The 26,035-nt window shown below is 39.1% G+C and overlaps 1 protein-coding gene across 1 annotated transcript in view; it reads right to left on the bottom strand.

Annotated features, from left to right (window-relative positions):
- Positions 1-26,035, bottom strand: part of CNTNAP2 (contactin associated protein 2) — a 1,208,535-nt gene that overhangs the window by 235,593 nt on the left and 946,907 nt on the right. The window lies entirely within an intron of this gene.

Raw genomic sequence — 26,035 nt, 5'->3', positions numbered from 1 at the left:
TAATAGCATGACTTGATTCTAGACTCTAAATTGGTCATTTTAGCATCTGTGACTCAATTGTCATGGAACTAAGCTCTGTAAGTTAGAAGAGTGTGCTGTGTGAATGCTGCAGCAGCGTTTCCACACTGCAATACAATCTATCAGAGATGAGAGTACATAGCCCTGGCTTCCAAATCATTATTTAATAAGCATGTAAGGGTAAATGTTATCTTTCCACAGTGAATGACAGAATCATTTTTATTGATACAGGATCAAACTACAGCATTAATGATGTTTGAAGCTCTTATTGTATTTTTTTTCCCTCTCTCATCTTTAAAGTTAGTTTTTATGCTGTGGTGGGAATGCTGTAGTTTTGACTGTTAGTCAAAATTCTCTTTGTTTACACCCTTCCTGTCAAGTGAAGGATTGCATGATTCAGTCAGCAAACACTTCACTGGGAAGCAAAACTGCTAATTAAAGCACCAGAAGAAAACAAATTACTTAGAATTGTCAAAAAAAGGATTAAAAATTCAGAATCAGGTAGAAATGATTAAAGCAGATGAAAGCAGAATAACAGACTACAGTGATGGGTGTCACAGACCACTATGACAGACATGAACAGGGCATGCTTTAACTCATTTAAAAGACAAATGGCATACAGTTTTAAACTCAGAATGTATTCTTGTGTAGACAGAGCCATTTTTCACATCTATTGTTTTCAGTGTGCATATATATTAGCTAGGCATCTGTCCCCATTTGGATGCATTCTTCTTCATTCTAAAGAAAACACCTACCCGCAGGCTTGGGAACACAAATGAATACTAATATGCATGATTAAATTTCCAGAAAGGTCGAGGAGGGAACATATGATTCTAGGGGGCTTGCATTCAGCACATATTCTGCTAGCCACCCCCACAGCCAGTAATTCCAGCACTGCCCTTGCGGACATCATCAGTGGACTGTAATTGCCCAGCACATTGTGCTAGGGCTTGCAACAGAGGGGCTCTTCACAGACAGCTCTCACTAGTTGGATACCATGCAGCGGGGCAGACTTTCCATTAGGACAGAACACCATGAAGTGGAATAGGATGAGCCTCACACCAGACTATCCTGCACCACAGTGGTCATATAAGAGGTTCTAGAACTCCTTGATAGTCTATGATTAATAAAAGAAAAAGGTGGGGAGACATGGTTGTGTCCCATTTGCTTTGCGTCAGCCAAATGAAAACAGCCCTTTGCGGCCTTCCTGCTTCATCTCAGTCAAGAAAAAGATGGGCTGCATTTTTTCTGGAGTTCATAAGTTCCAAATCAGGAATGCTATGCAGATATATTGCAGACACCACTATGACTGGGCATAACAAATAGTAAAACTATGCTTTGGAGAGACTAAAGAAATAATAGAAAAGAAAGGCTAGAAGGGATAAGGATCTTTCATGCAGGTAAAAAAATATTTAGAAATAGGATCACTCTTTCACACCTCACCATCTTTTATACCTCTATAGTCTCCTTCTGAGGATGTGAATCCTTTTGCTTCAGAGCCATTTGCTTTTTTTTTTTTTTTTTTTCTGGTTTGGAAGGTTGGAAAGGGTACTCCAACATGAAGACTGATCATTAATGGACATAATTCTAAGCATCAGGGCATTTTATCATACATGATTTTTCTGCTAAAATATCAATACTATTGGTTTTATGGCATTAAAAGTATATAAATTCAATTTAAGGACAAAAAACAGTGGAAAAAAGAAGTTATATATAAAAGTTGTCAAGTGTATTGTAATGACAAGTAATACCGGTATATATTTTTTCTGTTTTTGAAGTTATCTTTTCTTACCATAGGAACAAAATTTTGTGTTATGGGATAGCTTTTTTTGTTGTCAGTGATCTACTGCTTTTTTCTTCCAAGGTTTTGTGGACAAATAGCATCATGAGAAGAAGCAGCAGGAGAGATAATCTCTGCCTGCCTTGGGATTTTGGTTAGTCAATTCTTGACACAGAACTACTCCTTGGGCACAAAATAGTCTCCTTCAAGGGCTGCTGAAGGAAATGTTTAAGTTCATACGTACTGAGTCATAACCAGGATGCCTCTCCATTTCCATTCTTGAAGAGAAGCCATTTGCAAGGTGCTGTGTGCTTATTACTCGGCCTCTTTGCAGAATGGTGGTATCAGAGTAAGACGTGGATACCAAGAAAATGGACAAAGATAGACAGCTTTTAGGAGGTTCATTAACCTTACAAAGATAATAGCTGTTGTGTGAGAACAGTCTTCTAAGGGCAAAATCACAGAATCATTCAGGTTGGAAAAGACCCTTGAGATCATCGAGTCCAACCATCAACTCTACTCTACAAAGTTCTCCCCTACACCATACCCCCCAACATCTCATCTAAACGACCCTTAAACACATCCAGGGATGGTGACTCCACCACCTTCCTGGGCAGCCTATTCCACTGTCTGACCACTCTTTCTATGAAAATTTTTTTCCTAATGTCCAGTCTAAACCTCCCCTGTTGCAGTTTAAAACCATTCCCTCTTGTTCTGTCACTAATCACCTGTGAGAAGAGACCAGCACCAACCTCTCTACAATGTCCTTTCAGGTAGTTGTAGAGAGTGATGAGGTCTCCCCTCAGCCTTCTCTTCCCAAACTGAACAGTCCCAGCTCCTTCAATCACTCCTCAGCCTGATCTTATTTTAATGGGGGGTGTGGACAAAGGAGTATGGCCAGAACATCAGATTCAAACCATATTTTTAGTGATTCAGATATACCTCTCTCTCACACAGAAAGAAGTCTTTAACATTTACATGCAATACTGTTAACAGTGGTTGCAATAGATCTGTAGTGCTGGACTTTGGTTAAAATTAATGCAAAATATAAGTTCTTATTTGAAATCATATGCAATGTTAGCCCAGATTTGCAGTTATTACATCAAAGCATGTAAAGAATCTGGTCATCAAGTGTTTTCTTTCAATAAGTGCTCCCCCTCTACAGAATATTTAGAAAAAAAGTAAAGGACTAAGAGAACTTTGTATTCTCACAGATCTTTGAGTATCATAAAAAAGTGATTCCTTTTTCATCTCATAAATGTAGCTTTGTATGAACCACTTCATTTAATATAAAAACATACCCAACAAAAGTTAATGTAGTATGAACAGAACTCTTAACAGTCAATAATATATTTATTTCTAATGTAGCCAAACAGTCTCAAAATGTATAACTTTTGAAAGTACACTTTATAGTCTACTAAGAATTTAATAAAACCAATTGGTTTTACTATTTTTAAATGCTACTGATTAATTACAATGGCATCACTTTCAATATTTTAGGGCTGTTATTTCAGAGCTATTCTGTACCAGTAACTGAAGCTGCATTACCAAGAGAACTCAGATTAGGGAACTAAATAAAGTGGACAGATACTCCATGGCACTCTGCATTCAGTAGGCTCCATTCACAATACAGCCCTCAGAGGGCTGATGACTGTTTTTCTCATTTGTAAACTACCTGGAGAAGCTAAATGATTATTTCATGCACCATCCTCTTCCCGTAGCAAATTCTCCTCCAGTCTCTTCATTATTCCTTCATTAAATGACAGCACTTTTTGCAGCAAGGATCTGCAAAGCCTGGCTGACTCCTATGGCTACTGAAGAAAGACTGGAAGTGTGTGGCTTCTGCTGAAAGGGAGGAGGCTGTTCTTCACTCCAACAATTACTCTTATACACCTTTTCCAACTTCTGGAAACAGAGAAGCAACAGCGGTGACTATCCAAGACTCTTGGTTCTCTGTTCCTGCTCTTTCTCATTCCTAGCACTTTATTTTGGGAAGAACAGCAACAGAAATTAATATTGGCAGCACTGCTGAGAACATGGCCTGGAGTTCTGTGCCTGGCAGGGGAGGCAATATTTAAAGAAAAAGATCTGAGTTTGGCTATTACTTGTGGTTGATTATCTTTGCACTCCCTCAGCATTCATTCACTGCGTTAAGGATGCTAGAGGGTATATTTCTGCCTATTCCTTTTAGTGTCTGTTTACAGTTTCACTGCCCATAAATTTGCCTAATTTCTTTCTGAACCTGTATATTCTATCTGCATCTGCAGCCTCTTGTGGTGAACCAAAGCAAGCTACAACTTGCTCTGGATAAGAATTATCCTGCTTCTGCCTCTCAGGAAATTTTCCTGATCTCTATCTGGTCCTTAAATTCAAAGGGAAGGGTTTATAAAGGAAAGGCTAGGAACACTTTCAAACTGAAGCCAATGTCTCAGAACCTCTGAAAAAGGAGACCAGCGAAAATTGCTCACTGGGGACTAACTTTAACAACTACATTTAGCTGTTCCTCTGCAAGCAATTAGGTGCTAATGTACTGGACTGGATAGCATTGATTTGACCTTTTTTTTTTTTTTTTTTATTAAATGGGACCGTTCCATTTATTCATTACAAATTTCCTAATAAATACTAAGGAATGCCAACAACAATCACACTATGTGCATAATTCTTATTATTTTCAGAAATTATTCTTTTGTTCACTTCTTCACTTTGTTAATGGAACAGATTAAAACAGCACAGGTTGAATTAACTGCCCAGTTCTTGTTATTGGCGGAATGGGCCCAAAGATATCTTTCAAAAATGAACCACAATTTCAGAAGCTTAAATTAATCATAGGTAGAAATGAAAACTATTTCCCACGGATAATATAAGATGATGAAATTAAAGAAAAAACTTCAAAAAAAGTCAATCTGCACATGTGGAAAGGCAGGTATAATTCTTCTATTTTTGAATGAAATATATTCTTTACACGTGCGTTTTGCACTAAGCTACACTATAACATACAGTACTTTTAGCCTCACACAAGAGTAACTTGATCTTAGGTCATGGTTCATTAGACCCAGTGCAAGAACTCTATCTGATATTGCACTGAAGAAACAGGCACTGAAAGAATAATGTTGTCACTGTTTGAAAAGTTCAGCATGCTAATATGGCTGTGCGCTTCATGGCTTCCACCTTGCTTCTTATTGCCATCTTTTTTCTTACACCATCAGCAGTATCTATTCCACTCAGGTCAAATAATTTTTTATGCACATTATGAGCCATTTATGTCAGCTTTTGAACACTTAGTATTTGGAAAAAATGAGCAAATGTGGTTGATGTCACTCATGCATTAAGTACATCCACATGTTCCAATTTAGGATTCTTAAAATCAAAGGTGTCAAAGCTGGGTAGGCTTTGCTGACCTAGTTTATTTTGTGCTTATTTGATTTTGCTCATCTTTATTATGTGTATGTTTAGGACCAATATGAAGCTGATTAGACATTTTGCAGGTTTGCTGTCCCTGTCTTGTGTTTTGCAAATGCCCGTCTAGACCGAACGTGCAGCTGCTGAGGCGTTTCATGGCAACAGCAGAAACTCCTAACTGAGGATGCTCAACTGTAGAGCAGATTTTGCTCCTGCTTGCACCCCAGGTGGATTGTGAGCAAGCTGTGTCAGTTTAAGTGATCATCTGGAAGGATGAATTATTTGAAACTGAGAGAAAAGAGCTGAGAGAAGGGTCTGGCTGGTGGGTCACATTTCCAGATTTCAATAAAAGTACCTATGCAGAAAGTGACCTCTTAAGTGAACCTTCTAAGATAAAATGACAATTCATATATAATATCTATATGTGATGGTACTGAGATTGTTTCTCTTTTAATTAATATTTTTTCAATTTTCCATTTTTTCAGTGATATTTCTTGCCCTCTATTGTGTTGCGCAATATATACACATGAATTTGACATTTTTAAGTGAAGTAAATTCTTATGTTGTTATTGTCATTTTGTTAACTTATAAATATTTTTTCTTTGCAACCAGCTAGAAAAGGTATAAGGAGTGCTTAGTATTTATGAAAAGAAGTTGCATCAGTGGTGTCCTGGGTTCAGCTAGGATAGGGTTAATTTTCACAAGAAGTTGGGAGGGGGCACAGCCAGGCCAGGTGACCCCAACCAGCCAAGGGGATAGTTGACACCATGCTGACATCATGCTCAGTACCTAACTGGGGGAACTGGCTGGGGGGAGATGACTGCTTGGAAAGGGGCTGAGCAATTGCATTGTGCATCACTCACTTTATATAATCATTTTATTAGTATTGTTGTTATAATTTTCTTCTCTCCTTGTGTTGTCCTTGTGTTAAACTGTCCCTATCTCAAACCACAAGGTTTTACCTTTTTTCTTCTGATTCTTCTCTCTATCCCATCTCGGGGAAGAGTGAGTGAGCAGCCGAGTGGTGTTTTTGTTGTTGGATGGACCTAAACCACAACAGTCCTTTTCGGCGCCCAACGTGGGGCCCGAAGAGTTGAGATAACAGCAAAAATCTGACCACAGTGTGTTAAGACAAATCCGCTATAGCCATTTCTTATATTATTCAAATAGTTGCTGGTCAAAATGTTGGTTCATCTGTTCACATGGTGGGGTTATGCAAATCCTTACACGCACTATGTATTTCCTGCGGTGATGTTTATCACCTCTGGGAGACGGATCAGGACTATCATTTTGCTGTACTGGGTAATGTCGACTTATGATATGATTACATCGCTGGTCATGAGGTTAAATTGGTATTCATATGTGGTGTTGTTGTCATTCCTGTACCTCAGACACTTCTCAGAATTTACTAGTAATCATCTATGGGGATGAAGACAGGAGGGGATACTTTCTCCTTCTTGCTAATTATAACAGTTTTTGAGAATTTTGAACATCCTTGAATGTGATCAACAAGAGAGCAGCTATGTCTCCACTAACTAGCAAAAAGGAAACACAAGCTTTCCTAGATGTTGTGGGTTTTTGGAAAATACATATCCCAAATTACAGCCTGATTGTAAGCCCTCTCTATCAAGTGACTTGGAAGAAAAATTATTTCAAATGGGCCCCTGAGCGACAACAAGACTTTGAACAAATTAAACGGGAGATCGTTCATGCAATAGCCCTTGGGCTGGTCTGGGCAGGACTAGATGTTAAAAATGTGCTCTACACTGCAGCCAGGGAGAATGGCCCTACCTGGAGACTCTGGCAGAGAGCACCAGAGGAGACCCAAGGCTGATCCCTGGGGTTTTGGAATCAAGGATATAGAAGATCAGAGGCCCGCTATACTCCAGCTGGAAAGGAAACATTGGCAGCATACAAAGGGGGATTTGAGCTGCTTCATAAGTGGTTGGTACGGAAGCACAGCTCCTCCTGGCACCCCGACCGCCGGTGCTGGGCTGGATGTTCAAAGGGAGTGTCCCCTCTACACACCATGCAACCGATGCCATGTGGAGTAAGTGCGTTGCACTGATTACACAGGAGGCTCGCAGAGGAAACCCCAGTCACCCAGGAATTCTGGAAGTAATCACGGACTGGCCAGAAGGCAAAGATTTTGGAACATCCCCAGAGGAGGAGGTGATGCATGCTGAAGAGGGTCTGTTGTATAATAAACTGCCAGAAAATGAGAAGCAATATGCCTTGTTCACGGATGGGTTCTGTTGCATTGTGGGAAAACACTGAAGATGGAAGGCTGCTGTGCAGAGCCCCACAAGACGGGTCACAGAAACCACTGAAGAAGAAGGTGAATCAAGCCAGTTTGTAGAGGTGAAAGCCATCCGGCTGGCCATACATATTACTGAGTGAGAAAGGCGGCCAGTGCTCTATCTCTATACTGACTCATGGATGGTGGCAAATGCCCTGTGGGAGTGGTTGCAGCAACAGAAACAGAGCAACTGGCAGCGCAGAGGAAAGCCCATCTGGGCTGCTGAATTATGGCAAGATATTGCTGCCCAGCTAGAGAAGCTGGTTGTAAAACTATGTCATGTAGATGCTCATGTACCCAAGAGTCGGGCCACTGAAGAACATCAAAACAACCAACAGGTCAATCAAGCTGCTAAGATTGAAGTGGATCAGGTGGCTCTGGACTGGCAACATAAGGGTGCATTATTTATAGCTTGGTAAGACCATGACACATCATCTGGCCATCAAAGAAGAGATGAAACATATGAGATGGGCTCAGGATCAAGGGGGGGACTTGAGCATGGACACTATTGCACAGGTTATCCATGAACGTGAAATGTGCTGCAATCAAGCAAGCCAAATGGCTAAAGCCTCTCTGGTATGGAGGTCAACGGCTGATATAAAAATGTGGGGAGGCCTGGCAGATTGTCTATATCACACTCCCACAAATTCGCCAAGGCAAGCACCATGTGCTTACAATGGTGGAAGCAACCACCAGATGGTTGGAAACATATCCTGTGCCCTACGTCACCTCCAAGAATACTACCTTGGGCCCTGAAAGACAAGTCTTATGGTGACATGGCACCCAGAAAGAATTGAGTCAGACAACAGGACTCCTTTCCTAAACAATCTCATAGACACCTGCGCCAAAGAGCATGGCATTAAGTGGGTATATCACATCCCCTGTCATGCACCAGCCTCTGGGAAAATTGAATGATACAATGGACTGTTAAACACTACACTGAGAGCAATGGGGGCTGGGACCTTCAAACATCGGGATACGCATTTAGCAAAAGCCACCTGGTTACTTAACAGTAGAGGATCTACCAATCAAGCTGGCCCTGCCCAATCAAAACTTTCACATACCGTAGAAGGGGATAAAGCCCCCATAGCACCCATGAAGAATATGTTAGGCAAGACAGTCTGGGTTAGTCCTGCCTCAGGCAAAAGCAAATCCATTCGCGGGATTGTTTTGGCTCAAGAACCTTGGTGCACTTGGTGGCTGACGTGGGAGGAGGGAGAAGTTCGATGTGTACCTCAAGGGGATTTGATTTTGGGTGAGAACAGCCAGTGAATTAAATTGTATGGTGTTAATTGCAAAATAGCCCTGCCACTGTATGCCATCAGTACCGCAGTTGCTATGTGCCATATAAATGGTATCACAGTAAGAATCACCCAAATCAATGAAGGATGGACTTTGATGAAAACCGAGCAAAGTGCAGCAGTGATGGAACTTGAACTGGCTTCAGCAACTGGCGCCCAGCAACTTCCTCAAGATCAACATCTCCAACCCCCAGACTAAGTATAGGCCACACCAAATACAACAGCCATGAGCTCCGGATGACGCTCTGGATGTTCTTATCTCAACTCATAAGGTTTTACCTTTTTTTTTTCCTTCCAATTCTCCTCCCCAGCAGGGCAGGGAGCAGTGAGACAGTGGCTGCATGGTGCATTGTTGCTTTGTTGCCAGCTGGGCCTAAACCACTACAAGTGGTCACCGTTCTACTAATGACTAAGAGTTAGATTAGTCAAACTCTCACGGCAACACAAATGGGGCATTTGAGCACATCAGAAACTTGGGACAGAAAACAGGGATTCAAAACCAAACCAAAAGGTAAACAACGAAAAAGAAACCTTGGCCACTTCAGAAAACTAAGACTACCTAATTATAACTGCTTGTGAGTTTAATGGACATATGAGCTGAAACTTTTAGTTTGTTATTTATGGTAACTTTCATTCTGTAGGTACTTGTGTCTCTTTTAGTTTTGTTTTTTTTTTTCTTAATTCTAGTATCCAATATATTTTTTTTCTTTTTTCTTTTACTCTGACTAGCCTGGAGCATTCATTTTCTTTATAATCTCCCTGAGACGGTTGGTCTATTTGACAGTACTATTTATTTGCAAAAGCTGCGTAAACTGTGTGAAAATTTAAGATTTAAAGTCTGCTCAGAAACAGAACCCTGAAATACGTAATTTCTCAGCCTGCTTGTTAATAAAAGAATTTATATGATCTGATGTCTAAATTCATGGCCAAGGCATTTTAATGCAACAATACTTAGAAAGAGGTATTTTTTCCTTTTCAAGATATTCAAAATAATGTCATACTTCAAAAATAATCTATAAATGAAAAATGTTGTTAAGATTTTAATAGAAAATGCAAATAAATATTGGAAAATACTTGTGAAAAGCATAAAAAATACTGCTGATGATTTTACATTGAAATATTCACAAGAACATTTTCAATTAATTTTGTCCCAAATCTCAGTAAAGTTAATATAATACACCCTATTCACTGTTTTCTTAAGGGCACCTAGGAATTCATTGTCATCCTTTTCATCCACAGCCACAAAGTAGTGCATTTTGCAGTGGAGGCAAGGATAACCATCTCCATAACCCAAACTAGAAGAACTTCCATGACCTTCAGTATCAGGAACTAGAATCAGATATTTAGATGCCCAGCCAGGAGCCCTGGTTCTTGCACATATCCTGGGAGAGAAGACTCCTCTAAACAGTCCTCACCATACTTCTTAGCTTTCAATTATGTTTTGGTACATAAAGATTGGCCTGAGAAGAGTCTAAATTTTCACATCTATGTCCAGTAAAGACAGAGAAGGGAAATTAATCAAGTGCTTGAGAAACAAAATTACTGCCTCCTTACTGACGCTCATGGCCACTGCTGCGTTCTTCAGTGCATGAAAGGGTTCTCATGTGCCCATATATTTGCCTGCTAATTTTTCAGAGAACATATTTCATATACATATATATCAATTTCAAAATATAAATCAGCAAATACAGAATCTTATCCTAGATACTAGGCATTTGGTTAAAGCATCTTTTCAGTAATGCAACAGGGGTACTCCTGGTTATTGAGTAGCAGTCTGTATTTTTGCTCTAGTATCACAACTGTTCCTTAAAATTTCATTGCCTGGATCCACAAAAATGTAGGCATAGATGACTTTTCTTTCAGAATTAGCAACCTATAAAAAAGATCAGGAGGGAGAACTGTCATACTGTTGTCCAACGGCATCTTATGAAAAAGCTGTCTGACAGCTTTATTTTGCCATTGGAGAGATTTACTCTTTGCCCCAGCTCATGAAAAGCTAGTACAGTACAAATGATTTTTCCCCTTGTCAAGACTCATATTCCAAGCTGCAGCACTACTAACCAAGCCTGACTTGTTATTTTTCTTGGAATCAAGTCTCGGTGGAGAGATTTAGCTTGGGAAAGCAGCTGTCAGATGTCCTTGTATGCTACTATTTGCTGGGTTTTGAAGTGAATTCATTATAAAATCAGCAGAGTTCCTATCCTTAACAACACAGTGTGCCAGCCTTGCTGGTGTTGCAATTAATCGTGTAAATTCAATGGATCATTTAAGGCCAAAGAACAATTTCGTTGCTTAAGGTAATGTTAAGGGGAAAAGGAAAAATAAGTACTTTTAAACAATGAAATGTCTTTCAAGGGATAAAAAGATCATTTACATACATAAGTATTCTACAAAAAGAGTTCACTACAATTTTTACTGTGTGAGCTGAAACAATGGGCTCATGGTATTTTTTCTGGGAGGAGGACATACAGGATGTCTAAATCACAGTCAGAAAGTGTAATTGAAGTATGAATAGGCTTTTCACAGCTAGCACTACTCCAGGAAGCTTAGGTGGCAGCAACAGCAAAGCTGGGAAAGTCTGATACAAGCTTACAACTCACCCTAAAGTTTGCCCAGCCAGGCCATAATAAAATGCACAGTTCCATGCCATGGTCTTGCAAAAAACATACTAACAGTAAATCAAAGGATTCCATGATTTTGCTGAGGCGGGGTGGGGGGGGGGGGTGGGGGGGCGGGGAATGTCTTTTTGTGATCTGTTGATAAAGTTATGTCTACCCAACCTCGATGGACAGGTAAGCAGCATACACACATGCACATACCCATTGCCACTGACACTTTGCAGGTTAATGCAGCTAAAGCCTCTGAATTATTTAACTTCTTAAAAAGAACATGAAAAAGCCCAGAAACTCACTGATGATACATCAACAGTAAGGAGATGCATTTTGAAGTTTTCTGTAGCAAAAGCCTCATCTTACAGCAGAGATTCATTGGAAAGATTTCAGAAATTGTGGTTATTAGCACAATGATTACTATTTTAGTAGTATGATTTATAGGGGACTGTAAAGTCAAACTCAAATTATTATACCAGACTGAGTGCAAAGAGAGGGTCATTTAACCAGGCGTTCAATACGTTATGTCAAAACCAGGCAAATGCAAAAATAAGTTCCGTAAAAAGTTCATTCAATGACACTGGTATCACAGAATCGCATGCTTTTTAGATGAATTCCCTTGCTGTTAATATATAATGAAGACAATCATAACATTCCTTAAATAAATTTAAAATAGCCAAGTAATTCTTGGGATCTTGCTTCACACACCCACATAGGAGTGCCTTTAACCTGTATGGAGAAGAAAATAGGTAACATTCTTATGTGTACCGATATCATTCAGCACAGAGTGTCTTGCTGGTTCATTTTATCTGTTTTGCAGTAATAACAACCTACATGGAACTAAAGAGGACAACTCCTTAAGAGCTGATGCCATTATTTTGCTAACAAATGAACTAAAACTAACAAGATCCCGAAATAAATTAAGCTACACTCCGGGTGAGCAGAACTGATGAAAGCTTTTTCTGCAAGTGGTCTTTCCTCAGAGGTCCCATACCTCTCTCAAGCATTCCTCCTTTCAAACTGTTGCTCCCTACCCCCAAGCACAACCCAGCAGTAGTTTAAGTTGAAAGAAAAAAAGCCATTATAAGAGTCAGACGGACCTCAGGTTTCTCTCCACCCATGAGAACTTAATATCTGCTACTTCATATGGAACATGGACCGTGGCACAACTGGAAATTGGTTTTGGGGAGCACAAGGGTTTTCTTTTGTTGATGAGACTACTGCAGAAGCTGCTGCTGCTGTTGATTTTCTTTCCCCACTGACCCTTGAGGTGCCTCAAAACAATCAGCTTTACTTCTGCCTCCACTGCTGTATTGAGAGCCATGAATTCTTGATAGTAACACTAATATCCCTATGTCAGGTCATGCTGTCTCAGAAAATTTGTCTCTTTTTTTCAATTACACAGTGTGAATGCACAGTTTTGAAGCCACAACCAACACTAACATATGAATACAGGCATTAGCCTGTTTGCATGGTAGCCACACCACTCCCAAATGGCTCACCATTCCAAATCTGGATGGTATCTGATCCTTTGGAAATAAAAATGACACAAACCACGTATTACCAAGACTTGTAATGTGCTGTGTTCCATACAACAGCAATGGATTTCAAATGAGGAAAAAATGGCCCAATGAGCCTCAGCACAGAGGCTTACAGTCAGGCTGACTATTGAGCATATTCAAATTGAAATAAAGGAAGCTAAACTACACAAAAACCATCATTCTGGGGCCAATAAAGATTAAAGCCAGAGGTCCAAAACCAAGCCATCTGTTAAGCAAGGGCTATTGGAGACAGAAATGGAACGTGTAAAAGAATAACACTTCCAAACAAGCCCTCCCGTCAGAATGTGTTTTCATTATTTTCACGTTTCTACGGTCCAAACCCTTTCATTACACAAGGATTCTGCTGTTTGAGATTAACCTGTAAATTATTACAGACTATGATATCCTCTTATTAAAGATCAAAGAAATGTATGAATAACCTTTTAAAGGGTATACTTAGTACACAGAGATTTTAGAAGCTGTATGAGACATCAATAATGTCGATGTTGCTACAAAGAAGTCTAAACAAATACAAATTTCAGTGTGAAAGGGGACAAGCAGGAAAGTGGGGTAATTGACTTCAAATGTGTGATGTGTTATCTTCAGCTTAATCTGGAGAAAATTGTCTTTTCATCCAATGTTGAGATATGAAACGAAAATAATCAGAGCCCTTTTTTAGCTGATCATTTGTCAGACTTGATGACGGGCTTGTGCTTTGCTATTTGGATGATTTGTCTTCTAGGTCAGGTTGGGTCTCATAGCTGCTGTAAGAACCATGTGTCTATTGATTTTTGGGAAACAGACACACATATTGATCGGGACTGACAACTGGAAAGGTTAGGTGATGTGTTTTACATTGTCAAGCTACCACCTCCTACAGTCTGAGCTCAGGGCACTGTTTTTCCTTGCTGAAGCTTGTTTTGTCAGTCCATTCAAGCACATTAATTCTCACACGTGGGTTTCAGATTTCTCTATGGGAAAATAGAAATTGGCTAATGATCCACTTTACTGAAGACCTAATAAGATATTATGATAATCTCTTACTCTATGAGTTGAAATGGCATTTCTTAACTATCATTATATACTCACAGGGCAGAGGAATTACACTGATGAAGTGTATGGAGTGCTAGTTGCAGTATTAACAGTAGAAACAGAACTCCAATTTCACTGGCTGCTGCAAAACTTGATTTAAAAATCCTACATTATGGCACTGACATGGAGAATGATTTCCCCTGCTTTGTGTCATAGAGTTTAAGTCCCACACTCAAGAGAGATAATGGTATACTGGTGAAGATAACAGCATCAATGGTTTTTCCCTTGGTCAATTCTTTGGACTCCTCTGCTCCAGCATGTAGCTTCCTTTGGTTAGGACTAGGAGCCTACCTCCCTGCCTGCAAGGCCAGCTTGCTAAGACGGCTCTTTGAGAAGCCTCAGCTGACTATGAAGCTTCTCCAGAAAAAGCTGGAGGAAGCTTCAGCAGAGACTTCCTCTCAAACAGCTCTGCCAGAAAGCCTCACTGGGGGCTCCCCCCTTTCCTTGGGAGCTCCTTTGAGGATGATGCTCCCCAGCGTGCTCTCACCCGAGTGACATTGCAGGTGTATTGCAGCCATGGACCTCTCTGATTCAGACCCAGACCCAATGGACTGCCTTCCTGGCCTGACCTTGGACCTGCCTTGTCACTATGGACTTGCCTAGTGATTGTTGGTCTTTGAACCTGGCAATTGCCTCTGGACCTGATCCTGACCATGAATTGATATGGAAATGCGTTCTTCAAATACTGATATGAATGAGAACAAATTGGATGACCCTTGATTCACACAATATGGAAGTAATTTATGCTGGAAGAAGTGCTTTGTATGTTTTGAACTAGGTGCAGCAAATACTTTTTCTCCAATTAATGAATGTCTCTTGTGCACAAAGTCCATAAACTGGGCATACTCCTGTAGTTACTATTTTTACATTGTCCTCCACATCAAATATATCTTTTCTTAATCTATCTTCCAAGATAATCGTGGTCAATTCTCTTTTGAGCTACCGTTTTCTTCTGAACAATGACTATACATGTGTTTACAGAAAAGATCTCAAAAAACACAGCATTTTAATGCATTTTCTAATTTAGCTGGGGAAAAGAATACAGAATAAAATATTAAGTAAAGTTTTAATTAAGAGATTCATACAACGAAGAAACGCAAAACTGATGTGGGCGCTCACTAAATGCATATAAAATCAACAGATGTACGTCAAAATAGAACTGTAAACAGAAAACCATCATTGATCAAGCTGTAAATAACAGGAAGTGAGAAAAAATGTCAAATATCACAGAGGGGAAATTACTGATACAGACAGACCAAGCTGGATCACTTCATAAGCTCAGCATTAAGCAAACTATGGGGACAAATGAAAGGTCAAATACTTGGAAATAAAGAATTCAAACCATACTCTTAAGGCAGGGACAGCAGACCTGTTCGTGAGAACAGTGATTCTTAACAGGTTTTTAACACAGATTGTTCTGTTGGACTGAGAGAATCTAAAAAGCCAACAGACTATTCACAGATAATCGATTCTTTGTTATAACAGGCACACAAACCAATCCACTCCACCCAAAACAGCAACAACCCTGAAACAGATAGTGTAATGTATTTTTAAATATATTTGGCCTGTTATGTGACAGTCAAACAACATGCCCACCTCTTCTTGTCATGAAGAAAGTTGAAACATGGAGGGAGATTCAAGATAAAGGACTGAAAAAGCTGTTTTAGAATGAGCATTCTGAAGTGCCTGAACCTTTAGTTTATCATATGGAGCCCTTCTCAACTTGTGAGTCAAAAGCATTTTGCAAGTGGGCTGTCCTGCCAAATCCTAGTTATCACATGAGGACTCTCCCACAGCAACCAGGCTCCATGAAGCCCAGAGCACTGCCGGCTCGAGAAGTGATGTTTGGTATAAGAGTGTGAAAACCCTGGAGTAAAAGCTAAAAAGCAAACTTGGTTACACTTTCTAAATACCTAGAGGGAAAGCAGAAATTTCAGAACTTATTATGAAACTTCTCACTGTAGCAGGCAAAGCATAAAATCAACCCACCAGTAGAAGGTGAAGCAAGGGATTTTTAAGATGAAGTTCAGTGAGGTTCATTAACCTTTGCCACAATTTGCTGAGAGTTATATTAGATTCTCTGCTGCTAAAACTGTGTATAATAAAAAATGAGATCTTTTCTGAAATGTATGCTCTGTATAAACAGAAAATTCTATTTATGTTTTAAATAGGAGGTCAGATTAAATGATTGTAAAAATCTCTTCTGGCTTTATAATCTACTTTGCAAATAAAACAAAAGATATTGGCTACTCTGGAAAACAACTTGGAAGCTTTAGTGATGGAGAACATGACTGATTTTCCACTTGCTATTTAATTTATAAGCTGGACACCCCATCATTTCTTTGTGAAGAGCACTGGATTCTTGTTTGCTTTCGGAAGGGCTGCTATCTTCCTGCTGTGCCACATTACTGGAGTTCTGCCTCTGAGAGGCTCCTTTTCTTCTCATGTTTCACTATCATAATTTTATCACTGTCCAGTGAACATACATGCTTCAAGAACACATGGCACTGCCAAGCCATGCAGCTGTGCAAAGCCCTCTCCTCAGCCTGCTTAGGTTGCATCTACCCACCAATTCCTGGTCAAAATTTCCTTCTTCCATTAGTCCCAAAGAAACAGAATAATTTAGAGTGGAAGGGCCATCCGGAGGTCATTTACTCCAAAGAGCTACTCAAAGCAGTGCTAACTTCAAACTTAGATCAGAGCACTCACAGACTTGATAAATCTCCAGAAAATGGGATTCCATAGGCCTTGCAGGCAGTTTGCTGCAATGGCTAACTACTCTCACAGTGAAGTATTTTTTCCTTATGATCAGCTGGAATTTCCTCTGCTGTAATTTGTGCCCATTGCCTCCTAGACTTCTACTGCCTACCTTAAGAGGAAAGTCTGTCCCTGCCTTCTGTAAAACCACCCCTTAGGTAACAGAAGACAGCAATTAGATCCCCCCCTTAGCTTTGTCTTCTTCAGCCTGAACAAACCCAGCTTTCTCTGCTTCTACTTGTCCATTATCTGCTCCGCTCTCCAAACCATTTTTGTGGCCCTACCACTGGACTTGCTCCAGTTTGTAAATGACTTGTGCTGAGTTGTCCAAAATTGGATTGTTAAACTACCTAAGGATCCTGCCAGCCCACCTGTACAGCAAGTAAAGCTTCCTCTGAGTGACAGCCATACTCTCTAGCATATTGACCACTCTGGTTTACCTGTGAAATAGCTAGGAGTCCATTCTGTCCCACTGGTTTTAACATAAACATTAATTAATAGTAGCTCTGATGCCAATCCCTGAGGAGCACCACTGACCACCAGGTAGACTCTGAACCACTGGCTGTCACTCTTTGAGCCTGGCTATCCAGCCAGTTTTCCACTCACCTCATAGACCAAAAGCCTGATGATTTTCATGCAAGAAAGACTGGTATGAGATTACTCTCCATTTTCATTTTCAGATATTTACAACTGATCTGACAGATTCTTTGGTGTTTCAAGAGTCCTAGGTTTTCACATGCAACCTTTTCTCCTGTTTTATTTTTCTTGTTACCCTTGCCATGTTCTGTTTGGCACAATTAATACTATAAATCCAATTAGATTAGAATGTACATGTAACTCTCAAAGTTAAGTGAGTGTCTTTTTCCACTATGTTTTTCCTACAAGGGAACAGCTTAACCGATTTTTGTGTGACTCATGTTATTATTGAGATTTTGAAGATTTTCTATTAATGTGAACTCAGATAAACCTACTGGTGTCTAGCTTTTAACTTTCCATCAGCACTAAAAGTCTGAGAAAAGGCCACTATAACTATTTTTAAAAGCCTTTGCAGGATATACAGTAACAGGTGTTTTTTCAGATATTTGTGCTATACAAATAGAGACATTTAGTATTCACTTAGACTTGTAATCTATTTCTACTTGATATTAATGGAAATATTTTAAGAAACATGCTCAATTTGTGCTAAATAATAAAAAGACTTCATATTTCTCTGCCTGGGTCACATAAAATGATCTCTGAATTAGATGCCCTTGCAATTGTATCCACAGAATTGCTGTTTACACTATAGTTAGGCTACAACATACCCTATTTCACCACAAAAAAGGATGTAATTTGAGAGAAGTTTTAATATTTTGAACCAACTGTGCACAATTCACTGCTACTGTGTAGACAGTGATTGACTTTTAGAGGCGAATTAGAATAAAACTACATTGAAGGCAGAAAGAAACACTAAAACCAACTGTATAGTGTGGACTTACTGGGTGAGGTCCAAAAGAATCTGCAAGCTGTGAGACTGTTAATGGGTAATTTTTATAAAATTGATTGCATGTTCTGTATCAAATGTATGTTTTATTTATGACTTACTGTGCTCCTTTGTGTCTTATCAGCAATGACCATGCCCCCAGCTGCTGTCTCTTCTTCATGTCTTAAACTTTGCCAGTCTCTGGAATAATAGAGGTGTTGTACAATCTGACCTAACAGAACTGGCAGCTATGAGTCTGCTTTATTGATGGATGATCTGAACAAACTACTACCAAGGAAATCCTGGCTTCAGACTGGATGTATTTATTTCAGAAAGAGAAATAAACTGGAGGATAGGCATGGAGTGAAGCAGTAAGAAGTAGTTTTGCATCATAATGCAGATTTTTTCAATTATTCCCAAGAAATAACCCATTACTCCAGCAGTCTAGTTCAGTGCTTCTCCAGCTGTGAATCACGTACTCTTCTTGAGATACTTGGATCTGAGTATGAAGCAGAATACACTCTCATCTGTGAGCTATCCTGTGATAAGGCATGAAGAGACAATGACTGTGAATGAGCTGGAAACTAAACTCATGAAGAACTTTATTTGCCTGCTGAAATCTATCATACAGTAAGACTAGCTTTAAGACTCCCAGTACCAGATCAGAAATAGTGCAGATGCATGACGGAAAGGGTACTGATTTGTATGAACTTACTCTGCCAAAGTTGTTTCAAATTTGTTTGAAAGACAATGATGGATTAACTTTGTATAGGCAGACTTTATGCTACATCCAGTATTGTCTGTCTATGCAACACTAATTTTGTGCCAGCAAAAATCTGTTCTCCAGGTGTGTGGTGGTGCAACTCCCTCCCTGCCTGGGGCTGCTCGGTGCTTGGTGCGATCCCCCCACTCCTGGGCCATGTGCCAACCCAAGATGGATTGTGAAAGGCAGCAGATCAGAGCATTAGAGCACCTCCTTAACATACCTGGCTCCTGCTTCCCCTATCGCTTGGAACGATAGCGACAATCAGTCACCTCCTGACAGCCCAGTACATCTGTACCTGGGTTGTGGCCCAAAGCAGGTGATACCAGAACTTCAAAATCTAGCAAGTTCTGAGCCTGCACAACTGGTGGAAAGTACCAGAGTATTTCCTCATCTGAGTTGAGCTGAAATGGAAAATTACCTGTCAAAAGTCAATTATCTTGGACCCTATAAATCATGATTCTAAGCGAGACCCTTTGAGTTCTCCTGGATCACAGCAGGCTGTGACCAGCATCTCCCCTGAGCTGGGACACCTCTCAGACTCAGACTTCTCAAAGTTTTAAGATCATTTGCCCATAAAGCCGACAGAAGGCCAGGATAAAGTCACACTTCTTCTCGACTCTCAATTATCACCCATTGAGAGATATGAAAGCATTGTGAGTATTTGCTCCAAACTTGAGAAGAAGGAAATTTTGACTGTAGGCTAGTCTCTTACATCCACCTCTTTACCTATCTGTGTGCTTAAATATGCATATTTACCTTTATGAGTGTGGATGTTTATATATATTTCACTGGATATCCAAATATTTCTGCACTGTTTGTGTGTGTGTCTGTCTTGTGTTTTATATATATACACATACATATACACTTTGATTCAGAATTCCTTGTAGTAAGTTAGTGTGAATCTTGTCATTCTTGAATCTGTAATCAAGTCACTATTTTAATCATATTTTACCAAATCACTTTGTTAACCTTTAAATCAGTCAGCCATTAAGTGCTGCTAAAAATCAACCTTTGATCTACCTCACACCATTAATAAATCTTAAATTGCTATTAAACCATAACCATGTGAGATACCTTCATCCGCAAGAAGGTGACCAAAACAGCATAAGCGCATGAAATTGTTAACTTCACGATCATCTTCTCCAAAAAACTCAAGACATTCAGTGATGTTCACCTGTCTGAACTAGATCAAATATTCTGGTTCTAATACTGCACAGATCTGATATTAATGATGGTGAAACAGCTACAGACCTACTCTTTGCCAGGTTTCCAAAACTCTATTCCTTGATCAGAAACAGTGGCATTGATTATGACAAACTAGCAGGTTTGATAAATGATCTAAGACAAAAAGTATACTTAAAGCTCATGCCTACAGTTCCAGAAGCATGCCAGATGCTTACTGAAACTTTTGACTGATAACATAATAAAAAGAATGAGAGGACTATTTAAGCCAACACTTTTCTAGGAAGATGCTGTTGCTTCTATTATGCAAGATGTCAAAAATTAATTATATACTACAATATTAAAACTTTACATTTTGTTTTTGTGAGCTAATAGTTTTGAAAGAAATGCTCAGATTGTTGTGATGCAGCATTTTCTTCGAGACCTGTAATGAGCAGCAAAGAAATTTGCTCTTTGCCTTAATCTTTCAATATAGCATTTACTTTTGCTGTAGAGGTGGTCCCAGAATGAATACTGTCACTTTAATTAGTGAGAAATGGGACCAATACTTGCCATTGTGGAGAGGAAACATCGCAGAAAATGAAGATTTTCTTTTTGGGGAATGGGCAGGGACAGAATATACACATGCACAACTTATGTCTCTTATAAAAGGGATCAGAATGATATTTCTTTGCTATCCCTACAGCCAGCTGTTCGCAATGGGTTTTCTGCAAATGAAATTTTGAGACATTTCAGATGAGGCACTAGTTCCCTCCATGCTTCAAAGGAGATGACAGAAATATCTGCACAATGAATTATGGGGTGTTTCTGCCACCTGATGAGTTCCACCAGACCGAACAAATCTCTGCATCACTGAGGCATTCAAGATAGGTGATAGCAAAAGATCAAGCTCTTTGGAGGAGACAGTATTTTCTTCTCTGTGCTACAATGCAGAATACAGATGGAATATAATATATACATTTTTCTGTGCAATTTATGCCCAGTAAATTGGCAAAATCTAACAGTTAAAGCACTACACTGTTATTTATACAAACAGTAGGAAAGAAATTTTTTAATTAAGGACACAGTGAGTGAAACATGAAAACATGCATTGAATATATAACTACTAAAAGTATGGTAGCTTGAATGGTAATTAACTGATAATTAATATATGGATTACTTTTTAATTAATGTCTGCTGGACAATTATTGCCCTAGCTGCTCAGTGCTTTGGTCACTGCACTTCAGGATTCATGAGGGTTATTGTTATTACATTTATTGTTATTACATTACAATTGCTGTGATTCAACTGTGAAAAGAAGTGTAACAGGCTCACACCAAACTTGAAACAAATGAAAACATTTGGTCAAAATAAAACTATGACCCATACGGCTCTAGGTGTGTCGAGGAATAAGCTGATGCCTAGGAAGTCCTCTGATAAAACTGAGTGTTCCTTCAAACCTTCGTCAAAAAAGTGTTGGTTTTGTTTCGTTTTTTTTTTTTTTTTTTTTAAATTCTGCATCTAACTTCCAAATAACTTTTTCTCCTACTACCTTTTATCTGCCTTATCTCACTTTTATATCTTTTTTTTTCTTTTTTCTGTAAAGGAATTTTTTAGTCAGAGAGAGATGAGAAGTAAAGAGGAGAAAGGTGGTGCATAAAAATGAGGGAGTCCCAAACTGTCAGTTCTCTGCTTATCCATTTAGGAAACCTTATAAGATGGCAAAGGAATCAAAACCAAAATGAATTAATTTAACAACAAAAGAAACTCGCTGTGCCTTATTGAATTTATGTATGGAGTATTACCATGTTCAGAAATGAGGCAGACAAAACAAGAATCCAAAATGGATTGTTGCCAGTTCAATGGATTCCAATATGTAGATGTGTGTAAGTGTGTATGCATATATATATAAAAATATATGTATGTACCATGTATACTTGTATATGCATATAGAGGTATGTATGTAAATGCATATGTGTACACAGACACTTATCTTTTCAGTATATGCACGTTTCTGATTTATTTTCTTTCACTTTATCAGGTAACATGTGGTCTATTTTATTAGACAAGAAATATTTTTTCATTCTTGTCTAATAATGCACTGCATAATAGCATCTGTCTGTCTTTCTGTTCTGGCAGCCCCATAGTGACCAGAACAATAGCTGACAGCACAGTGAATGGCATTTCAGTTACAATGTTCAGCATGAATAACAGAAGATTAAAACAATTTTCTGAAAACTTGTCCCACCACACCTCCACCAGCCCAGTTCAATGGCTGTCTGGAGCACTTGTGTGACAGAGGAGAGAAATGCTTGTACTTCAACCAGTTCATTTTAATTCCTTGTTTCACAAAGCTGCCCAGAAAGTACTGAAAATCAATACATGATAGCTCTGCAGTAGGTATTATGACTTCAGTCTCCAATTACTTTTAATAACTTAAATAACAGCAGCAACAAGGAAACATGAAAATCTCTCTAACAATTCCCAGGCCTCTCAAACTGAGGGCTTGCTTTTGTGCACTGAACCCCATCACAATGTAATTTTAATGCTGGTGCTCAGAAAGGCTCAATACTTTGATAAATTTCTTTCACACATGCACTGTGTCGGCTGTCACATGTGCAAATCCTATAACTTAACTGATTTGAAAGTCCACTAAAAATTAAACTTCAGAAAAACATAAAATAACATGCCTTTCCTATACATTGCTGAGTAGGGATGGATGCAAAGCACAAATACAAACCAGGGAACTCTCTGAGTCATGGTTCTTCAGGAAAAGCTGGAAGAGTAGAGGTGACCACAAGTGAAATCTCAACAATGTCATGAAAAAGACAACACCCTAGACATGATTATAAAAAAAAGAGAGTTTCCAAGAGATGTGTAGTAATTATTTCTGTTTCAACCTTTGGACACACTTCGTTACCAAAAAAATCTCAAAACCAGCAACTAGCAAAGAGAGAGGGGAAAGGTGGCAAGGGGGAAGGGAAAGGTCAACAGAAGGAGGACCAGTGGACAGCTATGAGAATAATCAGAGGTCCTGAAAACACGATTTACATAGAAGGCCAAATTATTTGTCAGTATTTAACTTAATGAAGAAAAAACTAAGGGACATGGTAACAGTTTTTGCTTGCAAAACAGACTTCTGAAGAGCCTGGGAAAGCAGTCTGTATTGCATTCATGCAGTGAGCAGTCAAATAATTAAACTGAGGCAAGGAAAATCCACATGAGACCTTGGTGAAACTGTCGTAATGGTAAGGACAGTGAAGTCCTGGAACAGGCAACCTGGAGAGGCTGTGGAGCCCCCCCTATCAGTGGTGAGCTCTAATATCAGGTCAGAGAAATATCTGTCAGGGAAGACAAAGGAGCAGCTGTCACGGGGAACTAGATGAGCTCTTAAAGGTCTTTCCAACATTACTGTTCTGTATCTTTTTACCATACTGCAGCAAGAAACAAAGTGGGGAAAACACATAATTCATTAAACTAGTGAAAGTCTTGCCTGCCTGTTCTCTTCTTGCTTAAATACTTACTGACTCATAACAGAGAGAAGCATGTTGATTTGAATGATAGATCTGACTTTTACTTATCGACAAACAAAGTTTTCCAGCTGGGATCTACATCCAGATCTCACCACAACGCCTATCACGTAATCCCTCAATTCAGCTATGTTAAGCAGGCTTGAGGCAGATCCAGAGCTTCTGCCCCTTTTTACAAAGCTTGAGACACACTGGCTTGTTTGTGGCTTTGCTTTCTTTACTAACTGGCATTTGATACTACTCATTAGCCTTCTATTCATTATTTACTGATGATGGGTGGGTGACCTTTGACCAAAACCGGTCACACTAAATATCAGCATTGTGACAAACCTGCATGTGCAATGACCCCTGGTCTTTGCACTGCTTAACATGCAGTTACACAACAACTCCATCTGGCATTTTTAGTGATCAGTCTAGCACGTCCAATCAAGAGCGGACTCTTGCAATGCTTTGATCAATGGATATATGAATGTATCAACGTATGCTGTACATAACTGGATAGTTTTCTGGTACTTTATGTTTCAGTAACTGCAAAGATTTTATTGCACTGATGTCCAACTCAGATGTTGAGATGTGGGTAAAATGACCCAGATTCTGCTAGACACTTAGTGCAGCATTAACATGGAATAATCTTTCAGAAGATCCAAATGTAACTGAGTGCAGACTCTTCTTAGCTAATTTTATGACAGAACTCTGCCATGAAGAAAGTGCTCCTGAAAGAGCAATAAAGCTTGAAGAATGAATAATAAAACCTCTAAATATGACACATGCCATTAGCTCTTTGCTTCACGTTTATCAAGTTTGGATCCAAAATATTATTGTAACTACTATTGAAATTACTGTCAGATGCAAAATATTATTGCATTGCTTCCATTTTATAAGTACAGTTGAACCACTGATGAACTAATTTTTTCTTTATCTGGGGCTAGTCTTTTTCCAGTACTACAAAACACTTTCAAATCTTTTCATCAACTGGTTACAATTCCTCTTTCTCTCCTCCGTTTGGTTGCAATTGCTTTAATAAGTATCATACTGTTCACTTGGTCTTTTTTTCTTTCAATACTCTCAGCTAGGAGCCTCACTTTTCTCTATACATTTGCTATTAGAAGTATTAGAAGGACTACTATGTAATTCTCTGATCTATGCAGAAAAGAATTTTCATAAATCTAGATGATTTTTAAAGGACTTTTATATTGAAATTGTCATGACTAGCACAGTCTCATTTTCTCATTTTCAATCATTTGGTTCATTTCTCTTTATCAACACTAAAACTTTGTGACTCATCAGCAGCCAGTGTTGAAGAGGGCTCAAGTCCCCAAGATAGCTGAGGTACTACAAGTTTTGGGAAACCCAAGCAGGAGAAGAAGGGTACAAACTTATGCCTGTATTGGGGAAAAAAGTAACAGGCCATTATGCCTTCTGCTGGATATCAAGCATCTTTCTTATCAGTAGATGCTTCGCAGTGTGTTAATAGTATTGTGCTTGCCTCTAGATTATTAGATTTATCATAGGAAAAGCAGTGACTAATAATATATGCATAGACTAATAATGTATGACACAATCCCATCCATTAATTCCACTGTTCACAAAATTGTCTGTTAATTACTGTTCATCTATTATTGACTCATTTGTTTGTCAGTTTTTGGAAATCAGACCATAAAACCCTAGATAACATTTCACCAAACACGTCTTTACTGAAGGACAACAGGGCTACTTCAACAGCATGGCACTAAACTCAGATGTAGCAGAATCAAACACACAAAAGATGTAAGGAATAGGATGAAATCTGAAAGTATTTTAACTTGTGTTATGGACACATACTTTCTTATCCATGCAGATAAAGTGCACAACCCTTTAAAAAAACCAATCTTTCAGCATAATGATTATCTGGACAATTATAAGTACTAAAAATTAATATTAGAAAGCAAGCTGTTGACAAAGAACACCACTGCACATACATACAATACTTTAGGTCTTGCAAGGGCAACCTGCATAGGTAACCACTAGTAATCTCTTACAGGAATTAAAACACAAATGTTGAATCTCACTACTGATAAAATCTATTTCACTTTGGCTTCTAAAACCATCTTAGACTTTCACTGATGCAACAGCCTCATTCAAAGGTACATAGTCTGAAGTATTACAAAGGCAGAGATATGCCCCAAAGTATGACATTTCTCACTTGCTTCCCCCCATGTGGCCCAGACACAGGCTTTGTGTCAACCTGACAGAGTAAGCTGTTAAGACTTGTCTGGGTTTGCCTGCGCCGGTTGTAGCTTGGTTAACAACTGCCAGTGGCCATCTGACTGGATGGGCTTCA

Source organism: Strix uralensis, chromosome 1, assembly GCF_047716275.1.
Source record: "Strix uralensis isolate ZFMK-TIS-50842 chromosome 1, bStrUra1, whole genome shotgun sequence".
Classification (NCBI taxonomy): domain Eukaryota; kingdom Metazoa; phylum Chordata; class Aves; order Strigiformes; family Strigidae; genus Strix; species Strix uralensis.
The sequence above is the reverse complement of the archived record's forward strand: the minus strand, read 5'-3'. Positions and strand labels throughout refer to the sequence as shown.